Raw genomic sequence first — 12,460 nt, 5'->3', positions numbered from 1 at the left:
TCTGTAAAGAGGTATACTTAAGGAAAAAAATGCCAGTTGAAGCATCATATTAAAAAGTGGAGAAGGAACTACTGGTGAGTTACAGAAAAAGTAAACTTACCTATTGTCTAGAATGAGATTATAGAAAGTACTTTTTTTTTCCAGGAGGAAGAATGACTATTGTTCCAAAGAATGTTACATCATAAAAAATTTTGCTCATTTTAAGCACACAATTCAATGGTTTTGAGTATATTAACATAATAAGGATTAGCATACATGTGATCTTCATGTGGAGTTATGATAAAAAATGTGGTCAATACTACTATAATTTAATGCCATTCTCTTAGTGTTGGGGACCGCAAATCAAGTCAAGATGGCGCCTGGCAGTTTGCCAAGGAGGAGTGGTTTGTGAAGCAACTTGCTGCAGAGCCATTTAGATGGTGGGGATTCCTTATTGGCTGATTGCTGTATCCAGATGGTGCTAATTGAGTCAAGCTGTGTGTAATCAGTTAATGCCCGCTACCTTGAGTTCCCGCTCAGTTCCTTCGAAATAAAGCAGTTCCCACTTCAACCTTCAAGTTGCTTGTGACCTCCCGGTTATTTTGCCCAGGCGGACTCTGGCACCTTAATTCCTGCTAGAGCAACTTGTGGTTTTATTTACCATCAGCCCTTTTAAAATCAGTGCAAATATTAACACAGTGAAAAGGACAAATACAAAATGATACTTAGTCTTATTTTGGAAAGAATTCGACCTCAAAGGTGCCTGAAAGAGTCTAGATAAATCCAACTGGTCTAGGTTTCATGATTAGAGAATACTGCCATGCTCTACTTCCAGTGAGTGACAAAGTATTCCATTTAAATGGCTAGATAAGTAGGAAGTAGATGAATTCAAAAGCAGATGACAATTGGCTTTTACAATACAAGATTTCTATTTTATGACATTAAAAAACAAATTATAATGAATTCATGCTCCCAAACGAAGTATGATTATTTTATTTTTCCCTGTAAAATATATAATAGCTTTTAAGGAGATAATGTGAACTCAGACATATCATTTAAGATTTAATTTCACACACACACACACACACACACACACAGAGAGTCTTTTTTATTTATTTGTTTTGAGACAGTGTCTTGAGAAGTTTCACAACTTGGCATCAAACTTGCAATTCTCCTGTCTCACCTTCCCGAGTTGCTGGGTTTACGGACATACATTACATCATGTGGTTTATGTCATTGGAATAGAATTGAATCTTTTGATATTGTTCTTCCTATGATATTAAAAATCAGGATTTTTTTCTTATAAATAATATAATATGTAGTAATTATCCCTTAAAATTTACATATCGAAGTCTTTGAAACAGTGTTTTAAAACATGCTGCAACCTTTTGAGCAATGGCGATTTGCTATAATTTGAGTTTAAGATCAATGTTTCATCAGCTTTTTGGAACTTAATGATATAAACAAAATGAAAAATTAAAATAATTTCAGTTATTTAACCTAACTTTAATTTTGTGTCATATAGGATGATGGACATTTATTAACTATTTACAAAATAATGAAAATCTAATACCTTTAACCATCCTAGCCTACAGTTATGAAAAATGTAGGTGTAGATAAATCTAATGGGTTTATGTGCAATTAGGACACTGTAATAAACTAAATAAAATGTTTGAAATTCTGGTTTGCCTTTTTGTTGTGCTCTCAAAGTGATTGCTTTAGGCAGGTGCACCTTCTCTTTAGAAGTACAATGAAGCATGCTCTAGCTAGAAAAGGGGCTGTCGCTTTCTGGGAACATGAAACAGATAAAGAGCCAAGGGATGCTTTCAGGTGGAGATGAAAGTCACAAAGTGTGTGAATTAAAAACAACAGATCCATTTATCTTTGTCCTTTTACACCTGGACAGAAATGGGAAGAGCCATCTGTCATAACTGCATGGAATGCAATAAAAGGCATTTTGTTTATCTGTGAATAAATTAAATGGACTTGGATGGGATTTTAATGGAAATATGCACAGCTCAGATTTTTAAACAATCAAGTTTGCCATTTCCTTCAACAAGCTTTTGATGGGCCTCTTTAGAGGACAATTCTCAATTCTCCTTGAGAATTGTCCTTTCCTCCTTTTCTTCTTGCAATATGGACATTCAGCCATTTTTTTTCTTTCTAATATTGTTACATTCTGAGTCAGTAGAAAATTATAAAAGAGTTCCAACCAGTATCCACCATAAAAGCTGTGACTGCAATAGATAAATAAGGTGACAAAAATATGATTATTTTTGAAATGGTTAGAATAGATTTTCAGCTAAATTGATGACTAATGTATTTTTAATAAACTGACATACTATTTGAGTAAATAAATCATTCATTGTAAAATACTATACCAATTCTTGGCACTTATTTTTCAATTTTTCCCTTCAATGATTAAGGCATTAATCTTTAGGAAAATAGAAAATCATATTCTTTCAAAAATTTACTGTTTTTCTTTCTTTATTTTTTGATTAAGAACAAATTGGAGGAATAAAAATGACAAATATTAAAATAACATAAAAATCAATGAGGAAGTGAAATACAACTTATAAATATAATGTTTATCTTTGGACTTAGCCATATATTGTCTTTAAACTTATAATTGTGTGAAAATTGGATATTAGGATATCTAATTCCAAGTGAGTAGGAAAACAATCTTGATAAAGCTGAGAAACACAGAAATGAGATACTAGTGTGAATTATTTGTTATAAAATGCATCGATGTTTATAATTATATGCATTGGACTCCATAAACATATAAGTTGTACTAAAGTGAACCACACAAAGTAGAGAAATTTAAGTTCACATTGGCGTTTTATTTGGAGATTTTGTTTAAATCAATAAGATTTAGAATTAAGATAACTCTTACCTTCTTGAGATGTCTTAAAACATTAAAAATACACTCATAAAGACTAGAATTTCCTAAAGAAGAAAGAATCTCAGAAAAGTCAATCCTCCCTAAGCATAATTAGAATGCTTACAAAAATGATAAAAATCAACAATTTCATGAAGCTAAAAATAGCCAAAACATTATCTGAGGAGCATTTATTCAACAAAAGTGGCTGAATTGGTGTAAGAACAGTTGAGGATTATTGAATTTTAAATTGCCATCATTTTCTCCCCAGTTCAATGGTAGTCTATAAAACTACAGCCTTACAACAATGGTAATTATGAAAAATAGTTCTCTTTCCTTTCTCGGGGAATGGGCAGACAGGTAAAGAACTTCTCACAAAGAATAATCCCAGAACGTATTTCCTATTTGATGTGCCTAACTCTCTCTGCAATTACAATATTGTTATGACTTGTTAGAGTCTGTAAACAAGTCAGGATGGCGCCTGGCAAAATGCCAGAGGGAGTGGTTTGTGAAGTAAGGCCAGCGAGCCATTAAGTGTGGAGATTCCTTATTGGTTGACTGTTGTATCTAGTTTATGTTAATGACATTAAGTGTGGAGATTCCTTATTGGTTGACTGTTGTATCTAGTTTATGTTAATGCCATTAAATGTGGAGATTCCTTATTGGTTGACTGCTGTATCTAGTTTATGTTAATTAAGATAAGCTGTGTGGAATGTATATATACCCCTACTGTCCTACAATAAATGGCTCCCACTCCTGCTGTATCAATGTACACAAGTTGCTCATCACACCCCGGTTATTTTGCTGCAGCCGGACTGTGGCACTAAAGGTTTGCAATAAATTATCTCAAATAATATTTCATCTGTGCTCATAAAAAGTATACACATTTTAATTGTTGGGACCTTTTACCTCTCTTGGGACCACAGCCATTATTGGGTGGTGGCTGAGGTGGCCTCATGGGTTCTTCCAGAGCATTTCCGTATACATGAGCTAGCTGGATTGGCATTCGCAGGCTTTTAGACCCTGCATGGGCTTTTGACCTTAGTGCTGCCTAATGGTTTAATCTGAAATCTTCCTAGGCCCCTTAGTGATAGTGACGTACCTGCCCCTTATTTGTTCTTCCTACTGTCTCTTCCTACTCCCTCCTTCTATCACTGTATAACCTTTTCCCTGACACAATAAAATTGAGATTGTAGCACCTTCTTGGTTGACTCATCTCTGGACTCAGTGTGATTGTGGGCCAGGTTGGGTGGCAGGCCAGGTTGAGATACTTAACCTCTAGCTCAGCCCAGGAGACGCTAGTGTGCTTCACTACCTCTGTCAGAGGGTGGTTCCCACAGCTGGTGCCTTGGAGAGGACAGGCTGATCCTGCCTGCCTCCCATGTACCCTTTGTCACAGGGAGCGATATTAATGTGGGACCAAATAAAATCCAGTGATAGACATTAATAGAATATCTCAAATAAGTATTTAATAAAAAGGCTAGCAAATTCAGGGTCTTTAATGAAACTTTAATAAAATTTATGAGACAAGGAAACTGAAAGCACAATATTTTCTTAGGAACTTTTCTGTTTGGTGTTATCTTCTTTACAACATACAAGCTTTTCCTAAGAATGCAGGGAGTATGAAATTTCTAAGGCTATCTTGCTGTTTTCTCCATTAAACCCCTGTCTTAAAAATCTTGAATCTATGTTAATCTTTGTAATTTTCTGGCTACCTATATAACATATTTTTCTCAAGAATGCAGTGAGGTCGCTGTTTCCAAGAGCTCTTCAATTCTGAAATATAAGAAGTGTGTTTCCAGGCATTGAAACCCAAAGGCTCACCTAGACACAATGGAGTGAGCAGAATATATAAAAATCTCTCCTGACAAATCTGAACTCTGCTTTTCCCAACCATGTGAAGTCTATTGGAAGAAGATTCCAAGTAATTTGGCACGTCGAAGCAAAATATATACTTTGATATTCTTCTCAGGAGTAAGCCATGTTATGTTGCAGGAAGGCAGATTTTAGTGCTGAATTTCTGATTGTATTCCCCAAAAGTTGTTCCATGCATATCATGCAAGAATGTAACCTCCAAAAAATAAATTATAAAGAGAGAAAATTGGACTTCAGAAGGCTGGATAATATTTGCATGTTCATGCATTTTACCACACATCATACCTTCTTCCTTCTTCCTTGCTCTGATGTGAAGCATGTGCTTTCATTTTTCATTTTGGCCTAATATGTTATCACTTAATAATAATTCAGTAAATTTACTTAGAACAAGAAAGTCACCTAATGACTCATGTCTTAGGGATGGTTTCAAAAAAAATTAATTGTGCATTTTGTACCATAGAGTATTCCCAGTGTTTCCTAGAATTGTTGCAACTGATGCTGGAAGCTTCAAAATAGAGCAGAAGGCATAAGGTCTGTGGCTTGTGACCCTTCCCAAAGTATGTAAGATCGGTAGACATTGAATGCAAACAAAAAACTATGCATCATTGAATTTTTTCCTGTCACTAAAATGCTAGCAGAGCTCAAGGAATTTTGAGTCCCTTTTTCTATAGTACAGGAAAAATAAGAAATTTCAAGACTTGAGTTACATACAATTTCTGATAACGAACCTTAGTACTTAGAAGGTTCTCAACTTGAAAACACAAAAAAAGAAATGTCATCATTTTCAATAGCATTTGGAAACTTTCCATAGGTTGGAAACTTTACTATCAGAGGTCATCAGTTCTCAGATATTTATATGTTTTGAATACTTAGCCAATCTGACTTTGGGATGCATCTTCCAGTTGTTGTCTCAGTGATTTTGTTCATGCCTAACAACTGATGGCATCTTAATTTTGGTAAAATAATGTAAATGCTAAGGTGAAATTTAGAAATAAGAAAGGAAAAGCTGATATGTGTAGCTACTGAGTGTTTTGTCTTCCTTTTTTTATTTTTGTAAAGTAAAACAAAAGATAAACCAAAAGTTTCTATCTTAAGTTAGGTAAAATCAAAGAAGAGAAAAAAGAAGATAATATAGCTAATACTTTACTGCCACCTGTAATTTCTAAAACAACTAAGAGCATTTTTATCAAAATTAACTTTGTTGACATGTATATTAAATTATAGAGTAAATATTAAATAATTCAATCTATATTATTTAAATTTACTTTGTTAAATTGTATTAATTTAAATGAAATTTAATGAATTTTTAAATATAAATCATACTATAATTTAAGTTAATAAACAATATCAGTTAATAAAATAAATTTAAATCAAACAATAGTATTAATAAAAGAAATTAAAACAATACTAATTAATAAAATAAATTTAAATTAGATTAATTTATATTAAATGATAATATAATTTATATTTAAAAATATATTAAATTTAATTTAAGTTAATTTTAATAAAAATGTTCTGAGTGGTTTTAGAGACTACAGGTGTCAGAAAAGTATGTGCTATGCAATCTGCTTTTTCTCTTCTCTGATTTCACCTACTTAAGATAGAAACTTTTGATTCATCTTTTACCTTAATTTATCAAAAGTTTGTAACTACTACTATTTTAAGCTTTTCATCTTTCAAAAACTGTTGTTAGCTTATTTCTGTCCCCAACTTGTTTTGATCTACTGTTGTATAAAATGTGTTTATAAGAATTATTGTAGAGCCCCCAATAGTATGTAGATAAACAGTCCAGATATTTAATGATGCATTCTTACTAATTAACTTTTGCATTGGCAATGGATCATGTGATCCCACTTCGGGGTTGACTCATAAAAATACTCTTCCTTCTGGACATATTTAACATCTGGAAAACTGAATTAATGTGAAGTGACTTTTGTATAGAAATGTAAATAAGCAAAATGGATAGGGGTCATAGAATTTGGATTCAAAGCATCTTAAAATTTATCCACTAAGCTTCATGTTTAGGTCCTCCCCACTGGAATTTTCCCTTGGTAGTTGTACAATGTTATCTTGGATAAAATAAATATTCTCAACTTTTTGCAACATTATATTTGGTTTTCATGTACTCTAAATACGAGACCTCCTTCTTATGGGTTGGATTGTTCTTGTTTCCTGTAATTACATGTATCATTTTTATCTTAATGCCATTAAATTTAAGAAATATTATTCTTTTTTAAAAAAAGAGGTTGGAACTAATGGTTCAAGAATGCTGCTCTGTACAGTTGCTCACAAAATTACATCAGAATTGATGACTGGTGATGATTAACTGCTACATTGGAACAAAATTCTATAAACAAAAAGTGCTACGAAAAACAAAACAAATTTTTAAAAAAGTACTATAGCAAAAAATCACAACAACAAGAACTCAAAAAATAAAATAAAATACCTAGTAGCTATACACTTACATATACCAGCTTTTTTGCTTTCTCTTTTTGTCTACAAATACATGAGTACTTTTTCAAAAGGCCATGCTGTAAAACATAAAAAAGGATTCTGGTTTCTTTAAAATGCTAAATATTTAGAAGATCCTGGAGTCCAACTCTGGCACTATTGTCCAGGGAGACTAGCAATGGTGTAAAAGTGGGCATGAAATCTGTAATGGGTTTAAAAAGAGGATGCCCAGGTCCACCAAGTCCAACTCCAGCTGGGTTACTAAGAGGCACAGCTGCAGAATGTGGAACCAAGAGTGGATTCCCGTTGGTGCTTTTGCCAGCTCTTAATTCGGCTCCATCTTTAACATTTCCTGGTACATTTACACCTTGCTCTCTCCTTCCTGGTGAGTCTAGACAATCCGTGGCATGGGCAGAAACTTTTGGTGGTGAAACAGAGGGATGAGATTCCGATTCCAGAAATTTGACAAAGAGTTCTGAAACAGAACTATTTAGCACAGGTTGTTGATTTAGTCTCAAAGGAATGTTGGAGACACTTTTTGAAGCCCCTCCAAGCCAACTACTCATCCACTTACTGACACCACCATAATCTTTATGCAACAACTGCTCCATTTCGTCCTTTGGAATGTCCAGAATGCTCCCCATCAACTGCAATACTTCACGACGTTTGCCTTTTGGTGTCTTGAAATGACCAATAAAAAGATTTCTCATGAGGACCTTGTCCATTTTCCCTTCTGTGCTGTTGACCAAAGTGGACAATTTCTGTTGTGCATGGTCCAACATTTCTTTTCGGAGCTCGTTTTGTTTTTTCAGTTCTTCCATCTGTTCTTCCTTGAGATCTAAGTCTTCTCTCAGTTTGGAAGCAGAATCCAACATAGCATTTGCTTCATGCAAACGTTCCTGCAATGATGATACTTCTCCTTCTAGCTTTTCGGCCTTGTTCTTCCATTCAGCTACCGACTGTTTTTCTTTGGCTAGTTCAGCAGAATGCATAGCTTTCTATTCTTCTTGGAAGTGCTCTAGAACCCTTTGCAGGTTACTTGATGACAGGGCACACTGCCTTACTCATTCCTGGCAGAGCGAAAGCTGCAGTGCATTCTCATCCCTCTGTTGAGAGACCAGACTCAACTGTTCCTGCAGTGACTCTATCTGCACACTAGCTTGATGACTTGCCTTAGAAGATGTAGCTAGCTTTTCCTCCAAGAGTGTGACTTTCTGTCTCAGTTGAATCTCTTTGTCTTCTGCAGCCAATATTTCCTGGGTGTAAGACTCTTCTGATTCCAAGAGATGGCTGCGTAGCCTTTCTAGCTCCCGGTTTAGGTGTAATTCTTGGTCCTGTAAGTGTTGAACCTCTTTTGTTTTTAAGATTTTTACTTTGGTCTCTTGAAAAATATCAGAATTCAATGTTTGAGCATCTCCTCTTTCTCCAGGCAACTGGGCTTTTATTTTTTCAATAGTTGTCTGCAAGTTCTTAATCTCCTCCTCTTTGTCTAAAAGTAACTGGCTATGCACAGCATTCATCTGCTCATATTGGTACTTAAATTCATCCATTTCCTCCTTCTGCTCCTGTAAAGACTGAAGTAGTTGCATTTTACGCTGGTTTTGATTTTCAATTATATTCAGATGGTCTTTAATTTCATCTTCCAGATGATTTTTGACTATATTCAGTTGAGATACCTCCAATTCTAGTTCTGTGATAGCATCAAGAGCTTTAGGCTCAGCCACTGGTACAGCTGGATTTTGCTGTTCCCTAAGTGTTTCCAATTCTAATTGCAGATAGTTGTTTTCTGCTTTCATGTAGGTAAGACTTCTGTCCTTTCTTTCAATGGCTTGCCTTAAAGTTTCATTTTCTCTTAAGGCCTGAGAACACTTATCTAAATCCTTTTGTAGTTCTGAACTTTTTTCTTCGAGTTTTTCAATAAAAACTTCTTTCTCATTTAGGACTTGTATCAATTGCTCCTGTTCTTCTACATAAGATGCCAAAATTTCCTCAGTTTCTTTTTCATCAGCAGTCATTTGCTCAATATTCTTTTTGAGTCCTGCTATTTCAAAGTCCTTCTCTTGATTGAGTTGCACTACACACTCGTGTTTCAGCTGTAAGGCAGAGGTATTCAAATTATGTGCATTGGAGAGTTCCTGAATAGTCTGCCTGTGATTATTTGCTTCTTCTAACAGTCTTTTTTCTGCCTGGTGAAGTTTGGCTTCTATCTCTTCTTTGTCTCTTTTTAGAGTCTCCATGATAGTGTCTTTTTCTTGAGAGATTTGATTGTTGGCAGCAATAGATTCTTCCAACTTACGCCTTACATCTTCACGTGCTAAAATCAACATTTCATTTTCTGTTTTGAGATCAATAGCAACTTTTTAAAATTTTCATTGAGCTGTTCTACTTCAGAAAGATTTTGCCTTAAGTTGCTAATTTCAACTTCCCGTTCTTTAAGCATGTCATCCTTACAATGACTGTTAGAGTCTTCATTCAGAGAATTTCAGTACTTACTCTTAAATCCAGACAGCTCATCTTCAATTTGTCTAATGTGATCCTTAAGCCCAAGGTTTTCCTGCTGGATGTCTAAACTATTTTTTGTGACTGATTTAGCTGATCTACTAAATCTTCTACTTTACCTTCAAGCTTCTGCTTGGTTAAATGCAAATCACTGAGGCTCTGTGCATTCCCAGTTAACTTCTCCTTCTGCACATGCAACTTTTGGGATATGTTCATTTGATCATCCTCAAGTTGATGAACTCTCCTTTTTTCATCATCTAGTTCTTGTTTCAACTTCTTGATGACAAGGTCTCCTTCATTTTGTTTTTTTGATAGCTCATCTTTTATCAAAATCATGTGCTTTGTAGCTTCCTGATTCTGATGATCCAGTTCTTCTAACTCAGCTATCAGCATTTTCTTTTCATTGATAGTCTCATTCAGTTCTTCCTCCTTTGCCTTCAAGTGAACTTGTAAGTCTAGTAATTGTACATTCAAATTCATGTCTGTTGAAGCTCTGTTTTTCATGACTTGATGGTCACAGCTCAATTTTGACAGTGACATCTGAAGTTCCTCTTTTTCTTGACTCAATGATGACTTCTCTTTTTCTAAAGCTTCAACATGCATTTTAAGTTTCAGATTGTCTTCAGCAAGACGGTTATCCTGGTTTAAGCCATTTAGTCTCATGATTTCCTTCTCAGCATCAGCCAGGGCTTGTTTTAGCCTGAACACTTCTTCCACTGCTGAACTCTGAGGAAGGATTTTTCCCTTTTCTGCCACAGTAGAACTCTGCTCCAAAACTGACATTTCATGCTGATGATCATCTATGTCTGGACTTTGGTTTGGTTGAAGAATCTTGATAGTATTTTGTACTTTGCAGATTTCATTTGTGTCAGAATGATATTTTCCCTGAGCCTCAGCAATCTGCCTTGAGTGACCAACTTCAGATTCATACCTTGCAACTTTAATTGACAATCTGCTTGTTTCTTGTTGTGATAAAATTATGTCACTAAAATCCATGTCATCATCACAAAATGCTGAAAAATGACTACTGATCCTGGAACCAAATGGAGCCAGAGCAGTTGTTCTTGGTTCATCACCAGCTCCTGAAGGTACCCATTGAGCAGCTGCCTGTAGTTGAAACACTTGATTTTGCAGTACAATCTGTCTTGCTTTAAGATGGCTGATCTCTACCTCTTTCTGTTGCAGTTGATTTTGGTAACTTACAGACTGTTGATTTATTTGCAGCTCTGATGCTTCATGCTTTTCTTCCAGATCAGTACAATACTTTTTTAGTCTTTCATTCTCACATCTTAGTGTGGAATCAGTAGTTTCCATTTCCTTTCCCCAACAATGATGTAAAGCTGCTTCTAGGTCTCCTAAGTCATCCAGAAGCATTTCCCTGGTGAAGCTGGAGATATGGCCAGTGAGGGAAGCCAAGCTGCTCCCCACCTGACCCAAGAAGTGGCCCAAGCCTGAGCCCAGGCCTCCAAACCAGGACGACATCGCCGCCACTTCAGTGATCCATCGGACCAGCTCCGAAAACCGCGTCCATCACCGTCCACTTCTCTGCCCAGAATGTCCTCCAGCGTTGCTAGGGTCAATTATGACCCAAGCGCTCAGAATTCCTCACAGCGCGAGGTTCCTGGGGCTCCACCAATACCAACCATCCCTCCCTCCCTCTAAACTCAGAAGCCGGTCCTGGGCTTTGACCAGGGGCTGGCAGCCAGTAGCACACTCACCCCCTGCAGGGCCTCTGCTTCTTCCCTGCACTTGCCTGTCAGCTATTGGCTCACAGGATTGGACAGGGTTGGTTGGGAGGAGCTAGAGATACAGGAAAGTGTCCTAGTTTGAGTCCAAAGGTACTCCCACGAAGAATCAATGTTGTAGATGAAATCCAAGGATAGTTCACTGGACAGTTCCCTCTTGTCTGGGAGAGGTGGATTTATTGTTGCTTTCAGTTGCATTCAGTTGACAAGGTGAGGTCTCGCTCCATTACAGAATGCAATCTATTTATTAAAAGTCCCTGATTCAAAAGTAAATCTCACCCCAAAACATCAGAGTAATTACCAGAGTGATATTTGGCCAAATATCTGAGCATCATAGCTCAGACATGTTAACATAAAATTATCCATCACAAAGTCTTAATCATTCTCAGAATTCAGATTATAATATAGATTAAATGTCACTAAAGAACCATCTTTACCCTTTCCAAAAATAATTTTTTTGCTCTTAATCTATAAATTTTTGAGTTCATTTTAACATTATATGGTCCTTGTAAGTTCTGATTGAATTTTATTTAAGTGCTCAAAAATTCCACTTCAATTTCACTTAAGAAACTTTGTTTTTGAGCCAATAGGTTGATGTTCACTTAACCTATTGTTGTTTATCAATGCCAAATATAATCCAGGTTTGAACAGTGCAGAGTGAAATAAAAAGTTGAGAAATTTTCTACTATGGAGTAACAATCCTAAATTTAAATCCCATACCTAGAATTAAGGATCAGAAGGAGTTAAGATAAGGCCCTGCTTTCCAAGGTGTTTAAATTCCAACAAGTTAATAAAGAGGCAGTTTTGTAGAGTTGGGGACGAAGCAAAGAGATGAAGCACATGGGCTGTAACAGGCATACCAATTGGGACCAAAGCAATTTTGGAGCTAAACTGACAGAATGCATTTATAAAACTTCTCTCACTTGCATGAGTTGAAGAGTAAATGAGAACATAGTGTGTAGTTCTCACCTGATGGCTGGTGCAGAGAAAGTGGCCAACAAATAGAGCCTGCTGCCATTTTGTTCATATT

The 12,460-nt window shown here is 35.8% G+C and overlaps 1 pseudogene; it reads right to left on the bottom strand.

Annotated features, from left to right (window-relative positions):
* Positions 1 to 7,305: 7,305 nt before the first annotated feature.
* Positions 7,306 to 11,167, bottom strand: LOC143388566 (thyroid receptor-interacting protein 11 pseudogene; annotated as a pseudogene).
* Positions 11,168 to 12,460: the final 1,293 nt, after the last annotated feature.

This window comes from Callospermophilus lateralis, unplaced genomic scaffold (genome assembly GCF_048772815.1).
Source record: "Callospermophilus lateralis isolate mCalLat2 unplaced genomic scaffold, mCalLat2.hap1 Scaffold_64, whole genome shotgun sequence".
NCBI lineage: Eukaryota > Metazoa > Chordata > Mammalia > Rodentia > Sciuridae > Callospermophilus > Callospermophilus lateralis.
This window is presented reverse-complemented; position numbering and strand designations above follow the sequence as displayed.